Raw genomic sequence first — 20,789 nt, 5'->3', positions numbered from 1 at the left:
ACATACACATATGTATAGACAAACCAGCGAACGTGCACATGCAACAATGAACAAGCACGAAAAGTTTGCCGAAGAGCAGCCGAGTTGCACTTTGTGCCGCAGGAAAATTGCGTTAAGTTGAGAAAGATCCTTTCAAAATACATACATACATATATACGTGTAAACACAAACGCACACGCACAACCATACATACATTGTCTCCTTATCTCACTCTTTCTCTCTCTCTCTCTCTCTCTCTCTCTCTCTCTCTCTCTCTCTCTCTCTCTCTCTCTCTCTCTCTCTCTCTCTTTCTCACTTGAGCAGATTTCTTCCTCAAGTATCGATTCTTCGACGTGAACTTACGGCTAACTCAATTAGCATCGATCCGTTACGCGACCGAGTGGAAGTAAGGATCGATCGACTAATTCAATTGACGTCATTGTTAATCGTGAGACTTCAATAAAGTGTAATTACAAATTTGTCTCTTTGTTAGATAAACTTTCACTTTTCATTATTATTAATCTTCAAATACGACGTGCGAATGAGTTGATTCGATAGAACAATTATACCAAACAACAATGAAAATCTTTTTGTCTTAAAAATAGTCTATTTTTATTGATTTTAACATGAAGACAATGAATGTGAACTTCTAAAGTCAATATTAACTATTTCCCATTTGTGATATATGGCTGATTTTAGAAATACTTAGAAAATTTGAAATTTAGAAACCACGTTGGCACATGTGAATACAGGAACGCTGAGTCATTCTCATATTAATTAAATCAAAGGAATTGTTTTCTTTTATGTTCTGTTAAAAAAAAAATCAAATTATTTTGTTATTGTTTTTACTATGATTACATATACTTTACATTAATATCCGCAAATGGTATAACTAAAATATCAGAGCTGATAATTCTAATGTCCTGTTTGTTTTTCTCATCTCTCAAAAAATATCAGAAATTTGATTATTTTTATTTAGGAAAAAATTCAAAGTATATTTTTGTTTTACAGTGTTATCAAGGATTTCCCATATATTTGAAGATTTAAATAAACTGAAAATTTATTTTTTTTTTTTTTTACTAATTACTTTTTGTAAAATTTTCATAAAGTATTACACGTTTTATTTTGTATATTTCTCATATTATTACTAATGTTCCAAACGAATTAAATAGTTTCCAATATATGCAAAAATTCTGTAATAAAAAGTATTAAAATAATTCTCTGTACGTTAAATCTTAACACGCATTTAATGCTTAAATAAATAAGAATTTTATAATTAACTTTGATAATTGATTGATGATTAAAGTTTGATGATTAAGATCTTTCAGATTGAATTTTCATGAAAAGATAAATCGTTGAAACTCAAATCATTAATTTTTTCGTTTTTCTTTTTTAAGTTTCAAGATACATTATATGTGTCAATGTAATTTAAAGAAAAATCGAACGAACGTCCGTTCATTTCTTGGAACCATCGATAAAGAATCGAAATTGTATTATGCGTTTGTATTATACGTTTATCAGATATATCGATTATATCATTTTCAAGAGTATCGGAAAGTAATAAGCGAAAATAACTTAACCCATTTTTCTATAATCAACTTCTGTGAAAGTCCGACATCAGATAAGTATAGCGAAAATTACGATCGAAAAAAAGAAAAAGAAAAAAAGTACAAAAGAAGTTTTTCTTTTGAACCTATAACTCGAATTGAAAAAAAAAAAAAAGAAAAAAAATGAGAAAAATAAAGAATCAATTGCAATTCGTATGCTTTCATGATTCTTCATAACTTTAAAATCTACATAGTAAGGTTGTTTCATGTAATAAAGCTCGACGAAGTTTTATGAGGGAAAATGATTTTTTTTTTCTTTGCTTAGTTATTTCTGATACAAGATTCACTTGCCGGAAGCTCAAAATCAACTTTTCCAAAAGTTAACGATAGGTAGTAACCTTGTTGAAAAAAAACAGCATATTTTTGAATTAACATATCTCTCGTTATTAAATACTTTTCTGTTTGTGTGGATTAGACTGATTCAATACTAGGTATTGTACAATTTAGATTTGTTATTTAGAATTTATGGATTGTTGTTTAGAAAATTTTCATTATAAGTAATTAACACACGCATATATATATATATATATATATATATATATATATATGTATGTATATTTTGTATTGATTTTCAAAATTATAAGCTGATTTGATGATAAATAAATTTAATACAAATTAGGCTTGATGTTTATATCTGTTATTTGTAATATAATTGCTCCTTATAGCAATTAAAAAAAAATAACTAATGTGTAATATACGTCTCTCTTTCAAAAACAAATAATTTAATAATGAAAAAGAAATGCGAATACAAAATTGTCTATAACAAATTTTTATTTCCATTAAAAAAGTTTTATTTATTATCAGATTATTATCTATTTATTTTTCAAAGTAGAGCTAGAACGTATGTTACATCAGTTGTCTCTGTAATCGTTACAGCGAGTAAGATAAAAAAAATTGTTTTTATATTTTTCTGTAAATTTTATAAGATTTAATGTACATCCTTTCCCTAGACATCCCGTTCAATTACATTTTTTAAAAAACTATTTATCTTTTGACTGAAGTAAATAACTCCACATCGAAATTACATCGAAATTATTATTATAGATCGTTTTTTCTTGTCACTTGAATGATGCCACTTAAGACGCAACCTGTAAGTAAGTACGTAAAGATGGCGTGTTTACCAGAAATAAGATTCAGTCAGTCTCGAAAAAAAATGCCCGATACTTGCCCAACGATAAGGAAATTATTCTTTCTCTCCATGAGCGGCTCGTGACTTTCGGCATTTTATCTATTTTGGCGTCAGTCCAGAAAGAAATAGGAAGAAAGATAAAGAAGGAACAAGAAGAAAAAGAAAAGAGAGAGAGAGAGAGAGAAAGAAAGAGAGAGAGAGAGAGAGAGAGAGAGAAAGAAAGAGAGTAAGAAAAGAAAAGCAAGACATCGGCCGCGGTTTAATATCAAAAAATTGAAATCGATGGAGGGAAGACGGACGATTATAAATCACTGCTGATGCTACGGGTAATAAATCATCCTCGTTCATCCGGCAGACAGCACGGAGTACCTGCGATCGGCCGAGATTACTTTTAATTAAGATATTTTTTTTCCCTTCTTTCTTTCTTTTTTCCTTCTTTTTTTCTCATTTTTTTTTCCTTTTGTTCATTCTTTTCATCTTCTCTAACCGATATGAATACATCGAGATAATGCAATAATATTGACGTTAACTTTGAAGGATGATGTTTTGTGTTATTTTATGAAAAAAAAAAGAAACGAAAAAAGGAAGGAAGTTCATTGTAATATCTCATGTAAAGATCGTGATTAAAGGGAGAAGAAACAACGATTACTCTCATTCGTGAGATGTTCTTTTTAAATGGTACCGCAAAGCCGCGAGCTCGTGTCGGATTTGAAAGTCTTAAGAGATACGAGAGAGATCTCTTGCAAGAATATCTTCATTCGTTACTTCATCTTCTTCTACTTTTACTCTTTCCTCGTATTTTATCTCTGTTCTCTCTCTCTCTCTCTCCCTCTCTCTCTCTCTCTCTCTCTCTGTCTCTATCTCTATCTCTATCTCCATCTCTATCTCTATTTCTCTTTTTCTCCCTAGCACTTCTGCTATTACTTCTTACGTTAAGATGCTTTCTTCCACGGAAATTACGTTTACGGAAATTATGCGGCATTACGTTTCCTCCTATTTTGTCCCGTAATCGCTATCTCGTATACTTCGAAAGAAATTGATTACGGAAAATGCTATTTGATGGACACTCATAAATGTCTCCACCTTTTTTATAATGACTTTTTCCCTTTGAGCATGGATTGTTTTTAATCTTTTGATAAAACATTTAAAATATAAATTGTCAACTGATTTTTTATTATTCAAAACATATATCCTTGCAACGAAAATGACGATTTATATCCTATAGAATTATAAATTTTAACACGTAAGAATAATTTACATAGATGGACACGTAATAGTGAAAATAAAATATCGTTAGATTTGCATAAACTTTTCGAATGTAATGCCTTAGGTCATGGAAAAACTTTTGAATATAATAGCTTAGATTTGCATAAACTTGTCGAACATAATAATTTAAACTTTGCACCGTCCTTATGTTTCTTCTACCAATGCAATAATAATTTACGTTCGTACTTTTCACGATACACACCATGCCAATGACAAAATGAAGAAAAAGAAATAAATAACAGAGATAATGTTGTGTAGTTGTGAGAAAAGTAACTAAGTAAGGTAAAGTACAAGAAAAGGCAATAAGTGAACAGACAGTATGAAAGAAAGAAAAAGAATATAAAAAAAAGAAATGTGCTTTCTTAAAGAGCGAGAAGAAAGACTTTTGTTCATAATCGCCTTCGCGTCGTTGCGTCATCGCACAGTGTGGTTGAACGTTTGCTTCCAGTTTCACGAATGGCAGCTTTCGTTCTCTCTCTTTCTCTCTCTCTCTCTCTCTCTCTGTCTCTCTTAATATATATATATATATATATATATATATATATATATATATATATATATATATATATTTCTTTCTTTTTGGTCCTTTGCTCGTTTTTTCTTCTTCTGTGTTCTTGTTCTTCTGTGTGTGTATGTGCGAGGTAAGGAAACAGAACCGGAAGATAAAAGCGACAGTCGACGTGTAAATATACGCAGAAAGAAGAAAGAAAGACAGAGAGAAACTGTACTACGTATGTGGAATCGCACGGAGAATTATTATCGGTGGGTGTTCCTGTTGTCATTTCTCAAAAACAAAGGATTTCTCGTAGAAAAACCTTCTCCGTTGTGTCGCCAGCTTCTATAGGAATAAAATCGATTGAGCGAAAAAGAAAAAGAAGAAAAAAAAGAAAGAAAGGGAGAAAGAGCTAGAGAGAAAGAGAGAGAGAAAGAGAGAGAGAGAGAGAGAGAGAGAGAGAGAAAGAGAGAGAGAGAGAGAGAGAGTGAAAAGTTGGTGGAACAAATAATAGTCACTCGCAAAAGATATCATGCCATTTTCAGGTATATTTCTAATGAATCGTATACCATATCACTTAACATTTATTTTGTTAATAGGATCAATCCTAAACATACGTCTCATATCCTTTTTAATTAATTTGATCATTTATCAAACATTACAAGCGTAGAATTAAATGGGACTTATACATTTGATAACTTTTTTTTTTTTTTTTTGATTTAACCTTGTCGTTAAGATTTTTTTACGAATATTTCGTATTCTACCAGATAGACAAATGCATCTTAAGATATTTCAAACTTATTTTGCGAACACCAGTTTCGAAGATCAGTTATCTTGTAGAAAGAAAGAAAAAAGAATTCTCGCAGAAATAAACGTAAAATATAATTTTACATTTATTATAGATATAATTATGTGAAACAAATAATTAGGAATATACCGTCGTTTCATTTTCCCTTTTAATAATTTATTATGCAACAGATTACTGAACTTCCGTCAAGAAATCATCCCCCTCTTTCATACATAAACACATGAATACATATGAATACATGCACATGCACACACACTGACACTCACACGTCATACATATATACACACACACACTCACATATCCTTTCTTTCAATAAGCCATAATAACGAAAGGAAAAGCAAGAAAATAAGCATTAATCCGTACCATCGACAAAGACGTCCGTGAGATCGTCATCGATCATCTTTCTCCTCACGGATATGTAAACAAAAGGAAGAAAAAAAACAACATAATTTGCTCGTTAAAATCCATGGTCTACGAAGAAGGACAAGAAAGTGAGAAAGATAGACAGACAGAAAGAGAGAGAGAGAGAGAGAGAGGGAGAGAGAGAGAGAGAGAGTAGTGATGATTGGCTGGTGACTCGGAAGAAAAGACTCAGGTGGACAAGAAGAAGGGTTAGAAGGAAGAAGGGTTGTCATGGGTTGGAATAGTTGCAGTGTAATAACGTTCAGTATTATCGATAGCGAGAAGATGACTATGCGTTCAGTAGGAAACGCATAAATCGTTCAAGAATACGTATGAATAAACAAAAAAAAAAAGACATGGTGATGATGATGGCGGATAAAGAAAAAGAATAAGATATAAGAAACTGTTTGTGATTGCGGTGTGGCTCAAAGGAGGATGAAAAAGCGACGGCTAGAATAGCGCTCGCTGCTCGAATGAATAATACATTTTTTTCCCGTCGGTACTACTCTACGTCGATATACACTATGCCGAATTCACCTTCTCCATGTTCTCTCTCTTTCGTTCTTTCTCTCTTTCTCTTTCTCTCTCTCTTTCTCTTTCTCTTTCTCCTTCTCTTTCTCTTTTTCTTTTTGATTCAGGATCGGTGAGTAAAGGAGAAAGAAAAACGATAATGGCGTCCCAAAGAGTCGTAGAAAATCGTGGCGAAGGCTTTACATGGCTTCTCTTCCTGGCGCAAATATTCTTTCTCTGTCTCTTTTCCCCCATTCCCTTTCCTCTCGTCGTTTAGAAAAGATCTTTCTCATTCGAATGGTCCAGTGTTTCTTCAAAAACTTGAAAAGAATATTATACGTATGCACTTTGCTTTCTCAAGGAAATCATTTATTTTTCTTCAAAACAAATAAAACAATTTTCTATTAAATATACTTCCTTTTCTACATTATACGACGGATAAGGAATAATTTTAATTATGAATTTCTTTCTCTATCTCTCTCTCTCTCTCTCTCTATATCTATCTATCTATCTATCTATCTATCTATCTATCTATCTATCTATCTATCTATCAATCACTCCATCTATCACTCTATCTATCTCTCTTTTTCTATTAAATGTATAAGAAATCTTTATATATTAAAGGAACAATTACGATTTTATTATAATATGTACCGCAATATAAAGTTCGTAAATTTGATCGTATTCTCATTAAAAACGAATTTATGAAATTTTAGTCCAATGGTCCTATAATTAGGAAAATCACGGTCGAACATGCAGGATCACTATTTTCAGAGAAATATGTATGACATGGATGCTAGGTTCGTAATAATCGAGGCAGGAAACGTTATGATAAACGCGTGCGATTAGCGCGCGATAGAGAGACACGGTTATTCAATGATTTCGAATATTCTATGCTCTTCTAGTGGTATTGAGTTCCAGGATAGATGGGTTAGCTGCGATATGAAATTCTTAAAACCGATCAAATTCGTTTTGAATTTGAAGGAAAATTGAGTTCGCCGATTCTGCAAAAATTTGTTTTCCTATCTGTCCACGTCTTCTTTTTCTATGAAAAAAGTCGACAACTTTACGGGTTATTTCCATTGTAATTTTTATGTTTCCGTGTTATAACATCGTCATGCAGGATATCGATATATCAGAATATCCCATTATTAGATCATTTGCATTTTTTCCTTCAAATCGTGAACTTTTTGATATCGGTATTACGGAACATTTTCATTCTAATATTGACATTCTATTTAATATTCAAATAATTGATATTATAAATTATATCAATATTTTGAAATATTTTTCTCTATTTTTCTAACAAAGATACATACACGTAACAATGAAAAAATTGAATTTTATGAGAAAACTTTTTCATTGCTCTTGAAATATTAAATCGTCATGGACAATTCTGCGATCATACGAACATGTATAGATGTTATTTAAACAAGATATAATAATAATTTTTGTTTTTCATTTAAAGAAATAACGTGTCCCAAATAATATATTATATTACGACATATTCATATATCGTAAGTAATTTCTTCTGTACCAACGTTGTCTCGTATAACAAATAATATATGGATAATTTTTAATTATGTGGACAAGGAAAAAAATAAATATTCCGTTCGATTTTAAGAAAATATTGTAAATTGTCAAATTTGAAAAACATTTTTATGCAAGTGTATTATTCTACGTTTATAATTTTTTCAGTATCATTTAATTATTATTATTGTTATTATTATCTTCATTATTATTAATATTATATTATCATTATCATCATAATTATTATTATCTACTACATTATTATTATTATTATTATTATTATTATTATTATTATTACTATTACTGGCATTGTTTAAAAATCCCACGAAAATTATATTCCATTTTCGAATAATAACAAATTTTAAAATCTACTCTCAAATCTTAAAAACCTTCTCTTCAACTACAATTTTTCTGATACAAAGTAAACATCTCAAAGTACTACTTTCCGAGTTATTGCATTTGTAGACGAAATCTATATTGTGTTTTGATTACTTCTAAATAGTACACACCTAAAAATAATTAAAGAATTTTTATCTCAAATATTATACGTCATTAGCTTGTCATTTGCATTTTATATTACAAAAAAAAAATTATAAATTATTTTTTAATAAAAATTAAAAAATACATACACACATACACATTTCTCATTATTTTGAATGTATTATACATTTATAATGGTTTAAAGAAGTAGATCATTGTAAAAAAATATTAATATAATCAAATTTTTAAGTTTTTTTGTTTTTGTTTTTTTGTCTTTTTTAAATTTCACAGATTATTTAAATCGTCATTGAGGAAATGATATATTTTTGTTAAGAATGAAAAAGTTTCGATTCAAGTTACGGGAAAATGTAATGTGTCACATTCTAATACCATGGTTTCTTAAAGTTGAAAATTGATAAGTAAACAAGTACATTGCAAAATTTAATATGAAACAACGATAAAGTTCTCTCATGGATGTTAACATCTCGGAGGGGATATTGTTGCGTTTGAAATATTTTAAGAAAAGGAAGCTGTAATATTATCTTTCACTCATTTATTCTCTCTCAGCTCTGTGTTACGAAGTAGAAGAGCCAGCTATCTCCCACCGAGACAGTATATCCAAAATAATCTTCTTCGCGGTGCATATATGCGGAACGGCTGGAACGAACACGTCGCTCCTTTCACGTGTTCCTTATGAAATTCTCTATTCTTTGAAAGAACATCAACGGTGTGGCCATGAAACTTTTAAAATTAACTTTCTAATTAATATTAACTTAGTAAATAATTAAGTGGATTGAATATCTTCAAAGTTATTTTATTATCAAATGTAATCTCGTATTCGTGATAAAGAATGTCATTCGTATGAAACACTCCTTTCAAATAATTTCAAATAAAGTTGAATGATATATAATGTATAAAGTATAATTTCGAATATGTGAAATATTAATCAAAGGATAAACTAAAACTAGAATCAATTTCGATGTTATTTTATAAGTAAAAAGTTTTTATCATTTTATATAGATAGATAAAAGTACTTACATATATACTTATATGGACTGACTTGAGCGTGATAAAGTCAATTTTCATAATCTTTCATTAGCAGAGCAGATTCAAACGTTATTATTAACACTGAAAATTACTTTGTTGAAGTAAATTTTATGAACTACTTTAACTGAGAATTTTTGTACTTATCTTAATAAGTAGTTACTGTGTAAAATCTTTTAAGCCGTTAACTCTTTTTTTCAAAACACTATATACACGTATGCGCATACGAAAAAGCGTCGATTTTGCAACGTATCCACAATGAATAAATTTTTGCATGGTCGAAAAATGTCACAGTAATTTACGTAACGAGCAACGCAACAAAATTTTACGAACTTTTACTACAAGTCCGATGTTTCTCGAGTTATTAAAATGCATTTCGCATGATAATTAAAATCACGACACGTGACGAAACCGTGTGATATTCTTGAATTATTCGAACGTACGAATTATGCAAACAGAGATTTTTCTTCTTTTTTTTTTTTCTTTTTTTATTATTTTTTTTTTTTTTACTTCATTTTAATCGACGACGAGTTCCTCATGAAATATGCAAATTTTTATATTTGTTCGTTTAAGGGGAAAAGCAAAAGTACAACAATGCTTTTTTCGCTTTCGAACATTTACTAAATTAACGGTAGAAAGTCGAATATTTTCGTAACGCAAAGAGAAAGATAGAAATAGTTTATTGCATTAGATCTTTTCTATATATGTAATGTGTAAATACAAGAAAATAATTATACTAAATAAATATTATATGCCAAATACATAAAAGGGCCAGAGATAAAACGAAGAAATAAAGAAAAATAAGAGGGACAAAAGTTTATTGGATTAGAATTGTCGCTGTAAATAGAAAAAAAAAAAACAACAACAACAAAAAAAGGAAAAAATGCGATAAATAACATTACCGTAAATAATTGCATACTTATGAGACAATAAAGAGAAAAAGGTAGGTAGGAAGTCATGTGTATGTATGTGTGTATGTACGTATGTGTGTATGTGTATAGAAAGAGAGAGATGAAGTGGGGCAGTTGAAGGATTCGGTTCACGACCCGTTACAAATCAGGAAATTAGCATTTCCCAGAGGGCGTTTCCGATTTTCACGCTCGAGCCGGCGTGTCCTAGTGTGTCCTATCGTGTCCCAGGACCATGTCCCGCCAACGGTTTTGCAATTTCAGCAGCGCGGAGACTCTGTTGCGGCGATCCGCAATGGCAATGCATGCGATATCGCAATTATGACGGGTCTGAATAAATCATAGAACACGTGACGCGCGTATATGGAGCATCGTAACGATGGTCACTTAACTCCGTCCTCTAAAAACTATCTCTCTTTTCCTCTCTCTCTCTTTCCTCCTCTCTCCTCTCTCTCTTTTCTCTCTCTCTCTCTCTCTCTCTCTCTCTCTCTCTCTCTCTCTCTCTCTCATCCAACAGATCTCGACAATATCATTTCCTACGCGAGTGCAGGTCGCTTTTTTACGAGCTTTCCCTGCACCATAATTACTTGCACTGGTTGCTTTTATAGTCCCTATTTTCTTTGAAGTAAAATAATTTTTATTTAGTTTTGCCATATTCTTTTAGTTGTAATTTAAGTAATAAATTTTTCATTCATGTTTAATTCTGCTAATCAGTAAATTACATTCCTTATATTCATTTTCTTTCAGTGATGAAGTGCCTTCTCAAGAAATTAAGAAATTATATCCTATCTTTATTATTATTATTTTATAATATAAATATATATATATATATATATATATATAAATATATATAATTTAAATATTTATATACATATATATATATTTATATTTATATATTTATATGGTAGATTACAATGAATATTTCTCCAACGAGCTTTCACATGAAATACTAATAAATGACACATCCTACATTACAATTATTGTCATTTTATATATCTATATAAGAAATTTCAATGATTATTTTTCAAATGAGCTTTCATGCTGTATATTATAAAAGATAAATGTCTTAGAGTTCGTTACGAATCTCACGATCGTTGTTTAAATTCCTTCCCCTCTCTCTTCCTGTACTTCCCCCCTCTCCCATCGACCCTCATCAACCATGCGCGAGCTTTATTATTTCCTTCCTACGTGAAACACGCCCGGCACGCTTCCCCACCACACATTTGTCTCCGCAGCTACCGTTATATTATGCGTTTATAATGCAGTACAGAGTGCTGCAGTTCGCTCAAGATGTTCCTGCGTTGCGCGTTTATCACGAAAATAAACCTTATCTTGCTTGACTTAAGTATATACGCTTACGATTACCAGCAAACCTAATGCTCAAGGAAACATTTCAAAATTTCACATTCGTAGTCAACGAAAATGTTGAATATATCTACTTACTTGCCGAGAATTTATTGAAATATTTTGTGGTAGTAATTCAGACTAAATGACACGGTTACCAAAGGAGGATTTTTAATTTAAAAATTTTTCATTTTTATGAAACTGTGAGTGTGTATAGCATTTCGGTTTTTTTAAAGTAAAAATTCATTCTGACTTTAATATTACAGTTTTCAGAATAATTCTTCGTCTTTCGTCATGTAATTAATTAATCGTGTAGAGGATAAAAAATAAAAATTATATCAAAATTAATTACTAACTAAAATAAAAATATTACCGAACATTTGTAATTCCAAATAATGTATGTGTAAGTGTGTGTGTATAAGTATGATAGATCGTATACTTATACGTTATTGATTTTTTCGAAAAAAATGGATGGAATTAAAGCAATACAAATAAAAGGAACAACGTTTAACAACACATTATAATTATATACATATAGTGCTGTGTATATATATATATATATATATATATATATATATATATATGTGTGTATATGTATATTCTAATTTATTCTAATAAGACGAAGTTATGTGTGGATTTATATTTTTGCTTTTATGATCGCACGATGTAAAAAAAGAACGAAGTATGAGTCATCGATATTTATATTATTATTGTAACGTGAAGACAAAGAGAATAACTTCTTGAACTTTCAAGAAGCGTCACACATATATACAATCATGCACAACGCAAACTATACGTACAGACTCATTAATATATATTTATAATTATTCATAGATGTCTATAGTCTTACAGGAATTTATGTTAATATCATTTCAGACAATTTATTTTACTTGCTTTAATCTTATTTCGTTTTTTAACAATATGTTTTAACGAAAAAATAAATATTTTATTATAAATCATCGGATTTTATAAATTAATTGAATTAATCAATTTACTTTATTTAATATTTAGTTTAGAATGATCAAACTATACATTTGATTTCAATATACGCTAGTTCGAAATATGCGAATTTATATTCTGAACTGAAAAATTTTGTGATAAAATCGTTTCAACTTTATGTATTTTTAATTCTCAATTTTTGCACAATGTACGTTAAATTGTTAGATCATTTTACTGTTTTACATTATACATTGGCCGTGAAAATTGATTTTTCAAAACTCGTTCGTGGATATTTAAGTAAAGAATATATACATATTTCATGAAAATAATTCAATGAACGGTTGGATCGTACTCCCTTTCATACTCTCTTCCTCTCTTTTTTTTTTGTTTCGTTTATCTCGTCATTCACCGTTCTATTTACCGTTTCATCGAATTCGTTTATCAATTCTTTTTTTCTCCTTTTATTTCGTCGTGCATTTCATTTTCCTCTCCCCTCTTGTATAGGCATTGTCTCGTTAATTTATGTATTCTACTCTTTATTAACCTGCGTTACAAACTCTACGCTCCGCGAGAAAGAACGTGGCAATCAAGAGAACGACGGGATCGTTTATTTATTTGTTCTCTCCCTTTTCTAACACGTACACAGAGACATACAATCGTAAACAACATACTAGGACGTTGGAATCAAGTACAGTAGAAGAATGCGTCTGGAATCGTGTTCCGCACGAATTCTTGTTTCGCGCGATTTACACCCGCGTACGCTTGATTGATCGTCTCTTATTTAACGTTTGCTTCTTGTTAGGGACTAGATCACGTAGATGTAACGTAGATGTAACTTACACAATTGCAATAAAAAAAAGAGGTCTACTTGTTTTAACTAATCAATGGGAACGAAATTTTCAATACTACCTTAACGATCTATAATGTAATATTGTTCGTATATGAAAAAGATAAAAAAAAAAAAAAAAAAAACAAAAAAAAAGAATGTATATAATGTCCAACATAACTATGGTATAATGACCATAATTAATAATAAACGTTAATCCTTTTTATACGAACTAACAATTAATTAACGAAAAAAAATATGACAAAACATATATATATATATTTATATAATTTTAATATTAACATGATGTTATAGAAGATTTTATTAAGTTTTAAATGTGCATACTTGTATGAATATATGTATGTGTTACAAGAATTACGTTAAATGGATAATTTAATATCTCTTTGTTCAGTTTGTTAATTAATTAATTCTTTTCTTTTTTTTTTCTCTTATTTTTCTTTCTTTTTCTTTTCTCGTTTTATTCATCATTGGCATCTTCTTAGATTGCAATGTGGAGTTATGCACGCATCGGTAGGAAATTATTTATTTATTTATTTAGTTGCACCACGAAACCGGATGTGAAGCGAACAAGAGACGGAGGGAAGGTAGACAGAGTAGTGAAACGGATGCCGCGACGAGCTCTTGCGGCTTGAGCGGATCAAGAATTCATTTTTCCTGAGTATACTCGAAATCACAAGTTGGTTCTCTTCGTCGTCTCTTTCTGGCTTCTGATGAAAGATCGTAGCATAAAAGAGGTAGAATGAGAGACAGAAAGAGAGAGAGAGAGAGAGAGAGAAAATAAATATAATGATACTTCGCTATGAAACGCGAGAAAATTTAATTTAGGCGCGTAAATGCGACCTCATTTGCAATTTTTCTCTCTCTCTCTCTCTCTCTCTTTCTTTCTCCCTCTTTCTTTCTTTTTTGCTTTCTTTTCCTTCTTTCCAAACCTCTTAGCCTCCGCTTTATATTTATGACGATAATAACATTTAATAACATCACGGTTTCATAAGCTATACTTGCCATATAATGATATATTATTTCCGTGAAAAGTATGAGACAGAATTAGCCATAGAAACGTTATTTTTCTTTGAGATTACTATCGTGATATGATTAAATCAAATCAATGATGCCGGAAGAGAATACTTTTGTGCAATAACCTAAAGTCACGCGACTATTAATGTCGTTTAAAAAGACCCTAAGTCTTCAATCCCACCCCCATCTCCGTCTCATTGCCAGTTCTTATCTTTCTAACCTGCATAATCTTATGTACCAGATGATAGTAATATCGTATGATATAATTCAAATATATACAGGATGTATAAAAATTATTTTACCATATTATTACAATAATTTTTTTATTAATATATATATATATATATATATATATATATATATATATGTATATATATAAGAGATTAAATTTGTATACGTATATAAATATACTAATAATTATTGTTTAAAATAAAGTTTAAATATATATTCGTAAATATATTCATCATATCTCTTCATTTTATAAATTATTAATAATTCAAAGTTTTTTTTTGTTCAATTCTTGTCATATATGTGGATAAAAATTAAGATTAACATCATTCTGAAAAATAATTATTAGCCATTATTATTTATAACTTGTCTTCATTTAATGTGTTGCTTGACAACTTCGGACGTAGATAAATTTTCATTTTTTTGTCGGAAGAATTTTGACGTAAACATATGAAAAACGATTCTAATTAAATAATAAAAAAAAATTGTTATATATATGTACCTTAAATATAATAAAAATAAACAAAATAATAACAATTTTAAATGAGTACTAAGCCTTATTCATGATTAAAATGAAAAAAAAATAGAGACGACCAATTGAAGTCTGATCTTTTACAATGCGTAATTTTACCAATGAACTTAAATGATACCGTACTCATCCAATGATGAGTTATCATTTTCATATAAACTTTATGAGTTTACCCTCTTTCTCTGTCTTTCAAACGAAACTCTATGTTGTTTATTTCCGCAAAAAGAAGAAACGGAGAAATCATTGGTAAAGAAGGATTGTTTGGATACGTTCTGATCCATGATACTCATTGTCGATCGTAGTTTTCAACCCGTTTGTTTTTCTCTACGCAATCGATGCCGACTGTTCACAAGAGTTCGGTGGAATCGGAGAAACATTGCTTTTCTCTTTCTACTCTTTCTCTCTCTATCTCTCTCTCTCTCTCTCTCTCTCTCTCTCTTTCTCTCTCTTTCTCTCTCTTTTTCTCTTTCTCTTTTACTCTCAGACCTTTTCTTTTCATCTACGTTCAGGTACATTTGCAAGAGATCGTGAAGCCTTTTTTCATGAAACGAAAGAGAGGGAAAGAGAAAGAGAACGTGAGAGAGAGAGGAAAGTAAAAAAAAAAGGAAAGGAAGGAAGCAAAGGAAAAACGTCGAATAGAGGAAAAAACTAAAAAGAAAGAAAAAAGAAAAGAATAAAAAAAGGAAGAAAGAGCATTTCGATCGAAAGCAATCTTCCTTCATTTCTTTTTTCCATCCCGTGCGAATTGTAAAATAAACGAAGTTCGTTTCATTCGTGTAGATTCGATTCTGTACAGTTTGTATGTAAAAAAATGTCGATGTGTCGCAAGAAAAGGCCATTTTTTCTATTAGACCTCATGTAACTTCCGTTCTAACGATAACAAATTTTATCATGATTTTTAATGACAATCGCGTACTACCTAATAATCGAATAAATAAATAATTGAAATGATACTGAAACTGAAACTGAAGTAAAATAACTGAAGGAAATCGTTAACCGTTAAAAGAGTATTTACATATTTTCGTTCTCGTAAAAGGAATAATCAAATGTTTTCACTTCTCTGATACTCTATAATATTCTTCGCATTATATCGTCTATAAACTAAATATATAAATATTCTATTATACGTGTAAATACGATATGGTAGAATGAACTATACTTACATTTCATTCGCGAACATCATTCGCAATTTTTCCCGTAACAAATGTCAAACGAGGAATGAAATAATAGATATTAAGCCACTCGTCAAATAAACGTAATTTTTATATTATTATATAATAAATAAAGGAAAAATGAAAATATAATAATATTTTAAATGGGGAACGTTTTGACGATCCGACGTTTTAATTTTGTGATAAAAGAAAACATCCGATATTTTTTCTCATCTCTGCCCATTTTCCCCTTAAGGGGGGAAATAGGTTTAGGATTACGTTATTTAGTAATTTGCATGAATTTTTTTAACAAGAAAAGAATGTATATAATTTATTGATATTTTGAGAAAATTTTATACATATATTCAAATAAAGATTGTAATTTTTCTAAAGTATTTCCTCGGAAAATATAGAAGATATCAGTTGCCATTCATCGGAGGTCACCATCAAACGTAACTGTTTGTGTACATTCTGGAGGTCACAGTTTTCATCTGAGATCAATAGGATTTCAAATTTACTATAAGGACATGTCTTTCTTCTATATGAACCTAACTTCCACTAAAAAAATTTTAAATTGCATTTTTTAGAGGTCTTTAAACAAAAAAGCACAATTTTTTGACATTTTTTAATAACTTTTTTTATAATAAAAAAATACTTTAAACAACGATATTACTCCAAATTTAGGTTCATATGAAGAAACTAACTATCAAATTTTAAAATGATTGATTAAAAACTTTTTGAGTTAGAGTGTACACAAATTAAGAAAAAGTCTACGAGAAAAACGCACTTGAAAAAAAAATTACCAAAAACAACAAATTCAAAGCAGTAATGAATTTATTTAAACTACTTACTGGTTAATCAGCAAATCCAGCATCATATAGCAATCCTTCTTTTTCATATCCTTCGTATAACAATATTGAGGATTAACAATCACATTTTCATTTATGGCATCTGAAAGTTTGTTTGCGCTGATACTTTCTTTATCCTCGTCACATTTACTTGGTTCACTATTAGAATACTGATTTCCGTGGAAGGATCTTTTACGTGGTCTACTAGTGCGAGTAGAAGTACCATGTTCTTTCTTCGGATATGTTGACATTTTGTCGCCGAACTTGAAACACACGATACGAAGGTCGGTACCAAACTAATGTTAAAGTCGACGCTTTGTCAAAACAACACCAAGACCTCTATTGTGAAAATGAACAAAAGAATATTTGTCGATATTCCTCTCTCTTTCAAATAAATTATAGGTAGTTCATAAATGACTACCTGAGTGACCGATCCGTTTCACATGTCCCGCGCTCTGGCACTTAACGATGCTCACTTAACCACTCGTAATATCAGAACGAATTGAAATTTTTATTTGAAACTTTGGGAACATATTTTTAAATAGTTTTACTAACAATTTATGGAATAAAAAAAAATTCAATTTTTTGAGTCATCTAAACGTAGTTCCCCTCTTAATAGTATTGTGTTGATGATTTTCAATTTCGTTACTATTATTTTATACATTATATATATATATGTATATATCTTCGAAACAATCATGTATAACTCGTTTTATTTGTTTTACTCTCATGGCTCTGTGTGTGTATATATGTGTTTGCGTGCGTGCGTGCATATAGGTGATATATATTCCCTTTATAGTCATAGATTGAAATACTTTTTTTTTCTTCTTTCTCTTTCTAACAAGGAATAACATCTGCGTGGAAGAATGATTGCGTTTGGTTTAACTAGAAATAGAAGGGTAGGGAGAGAAAGAAAGAGAAAAAGAAAGAAAGAGAGAGAGAAAGAGAGAGAGAGAGAGAGAGAGAGAGAGAGAGAGAGAGAGAGAGAGAGAGAGAGAGAGAGAAGTAGTAGTAGTAGTGTATAGACGACAAAACTACTGCAACCTGGTTCGGTCGTTCAGTTTGTAAACTACGTGTTTACACGCGTCGCGAATACAGACGATGAATTATTCTGGTGCATCCACTTTCATTGTGTGCGTATATGTTTGCGCACACGTGTGTATATATGTATGTATATATGTTTCTCTCTCTCTTTCTTTCTCTTTCTCTTTCTCTTTCTCTTTTTTATCTCTCCAGCAACGTACGAGTGTATTAGTCGAATAAGAGACGAACGCATACAAACCCAAGCGACAGATGGCTCGAATATTTTCGTTGACCAAATTTTTCGGCAGTTTGGCCCGTATGACGATTTTTCAGCGATACCATCGGTGGTACAGCTGGTGATGGCGATGGCAGTGATGGTGCGCGATACTACACGCCTCTGACAGAAAAGAGAACGTTTTTTCTATTTTACGTTCGTTCGTTTACTGGGCTTCGGTCAGTAATTTACTCGCGTCGCGTTCGTCTCGATATATATACCGTGGGTAAACAAAAAACTTGGTGATGTCCTGTATTACTGGTGGGATCAAGAGGAAGAGGAGAAGGGAAAGAGTATTGGAGTTGAAAGAAAACGAAATAAAATAAAAAAATAAAATAAAAAAAGAAAATGGAAGGATGATGATTTTAACGAGTGGGAGGGGGAGAAAAGCTGTGATCTCGATCATTTTTATGTGTATGTAGTATTTATGTTGTTTTTATGAATATGTATATTTTTCTTCTCCCCCCCCCCCCCCCTCTCTCTCTCTCTCTCTCTCTTTTTCCCTCTTTCATATGTTCATTCTGTCTTTCTATTTCCGTTTATTTGTAAAAATGATTCGAAAAAATCTCATTTCCATCAAGTTGCGTTCCGCTTGCTTTTGTTTACTTTTATACATGGCTGGGGAATGTTAATCAACGCAAAGGTTTTCAACGAGAAGAAATTTTATTCCCCCTCTCCCAATCTCGTCCTGTAATCGAAAGAAGGGATATTGAAAAAGCATCACAATTTCATGTGAAATAATATTTTTATAAGATTTAATTAACTCTTTATTCTTAACTTTTGTGATCAATTTTCATTCACATTTTTATTATTCAACCCATTGCGAAAAGAAAATCTTGTGAAGATCAAACTTATCTGAAATATATTCGTCTATACAAAATTGTTTAATTAATTATAAATGTTATCATTAATTTATCTGTTAATTATTTAAAATTATTTAATCATTATTAATATATATATATATATATATATATATATATATATATATATGCATATATATAAGTGTGTGTATAAGTATATATTTTTTTACTTTTTTCGAATGAATTCAGGATAACGACATTCAACAAGCGAAATTCAAGAAAGATGCTCCCCATAAGGATTTAAAAGTTCGATTTCCTTGGAAGTTGAACAATTCTGGCGTAATGCTTTAGTAGAATGCATAAGCATAATCTAAGACGAAATCGGGCGTGCGTTCTCTAGTGCTATTGAAATCGATTCCGACTACTTTCGAGTTTAAGGAAACGGGATTGGCAGAGTGCATTAGTATGTAACTAAATATAGATGAACTAACTGTACGTATGTATGGAACACTTTCCACGGAGTTTAAGTTTAATTGCCGCCAGGTATGCGCCGTGTCTGATTGCTAGTGTAACTTTGTTACTCCTGTCTCTCTCTCTCTCTCTCTCTCTCTCTCTCTCTCTCTCTCTCTCTCTCTCTCTCTCTCTCTCCCTACATATATCTCCCTATATATATATATCATATATACTTTCTTCGTTGTATTCTAAATTTCTCATTGTCTTTGCCTCACAATACAGAAGTTTCGAGTGACCAGGAATTCTACGTCGATACAAATTCCGACATTTCCCGTTAGACGTGCATTCAAACGTAGACCATCGTTCACAAATGCACAACTGTGATCTGACTCTGTAATAAACGGTGTTAACTTCACTTTGATGCATCGATTCTCGCATCGGATCTTCCCTCGAACTCTAATCGGTCCCGTAGATAAAGCCAGAGACGATGGGGTTTGTTCGTAAGATGAATTGTCTTGTAGAGGAACATCATATTGAAATTAGCTTGAAGAACAGAAGTTTAGTGTTGGAGTTTTACAAGTATTTTGAAAAAAAAAAAAAAAAGAAAGGAAAGATATTGGCGATTTCATACACGATTAATCTGTTCTTATTTATCTATCTTTCGTACGAAGAATAAAACTAATTATGAAATAACACGTGGTCATGAATTAATATTATAAATAAATTCTCGTGGTAAAAATCAAATGATAATATTTAATTTTATTCAAATTAAGAAAGCATTATATATCTTTCGCAATTGTTCTTTTTGTTAATTTATTTAATTAGTAAAATCTATCATTTGTAAGTTGATAATAATAAATTAAAATAAAGTCATTCACTTTATAATCAATATAAATTATTAAAATTTTTCGATCGTACAATTGTAGTACGATCAATAGTATAATGAAATCATTCAAAAATGTTAAGTAACGATAATTTTCATTCGATTTGCAATAAAAATCGATATTACGAGTTAATTAGCCAATCACATTTAAATTTTTAATCCGATCTGGCTAAACTTTTGAGGTATGAATTTATAGGTGCGCATATTCATTAATATTTTTATCCTCCGTAAATGATCCGTATGAATATTTACCTACTTCAGTATTTTTCCTCAAATCCTTTAAACCCTTTTCCAATCGTC

General features: G+C 30.5%; 1 protein-coding gene and 1 long non-coding RNA gene across 13 annotated transcripts in view; both read left to right on the top strand.

Annotated features, from left to right (window-relative positions):
• The window catches only part of LOC124954893 (prolyl 4-hydroxylase subunit alpha-2), a 183,416-nt gene that overhangs the window by 100,280 nt on the left and 62,347 nt on the right, over window positions 1–20,789 (top strand). The gene's annotated exons all lie outside the window — the stretch shown is intronic.
• Window positions 11,216–13,436, top strand: LOC124955013. The gene is made up of 2 exons (XR_007102735.1): window positions 11,216–11,703; window positions 11,767–13,436. It is a non-coding gene; the product is annotated as an uncharacterized LOC124955013 (long non-coding RNA).

Source organism: Vespa velutina, chromosome 1, assembly GCF_912470025.1.
Source record: "Vespa velutina chromosome 1, iVesVel2.1, whole genome shotgun sequence".
Lineage (NCBI taxonomy): Eukaryota > Metazoa > Arthropoda > Insecta > Hymenoptera > Vespidae > Vespa > Vespa velutina.
Note: the sequence above shows the minus strand (reverse complement) of the source record. Positions and strands in the feature narration are given on the sequence as shown.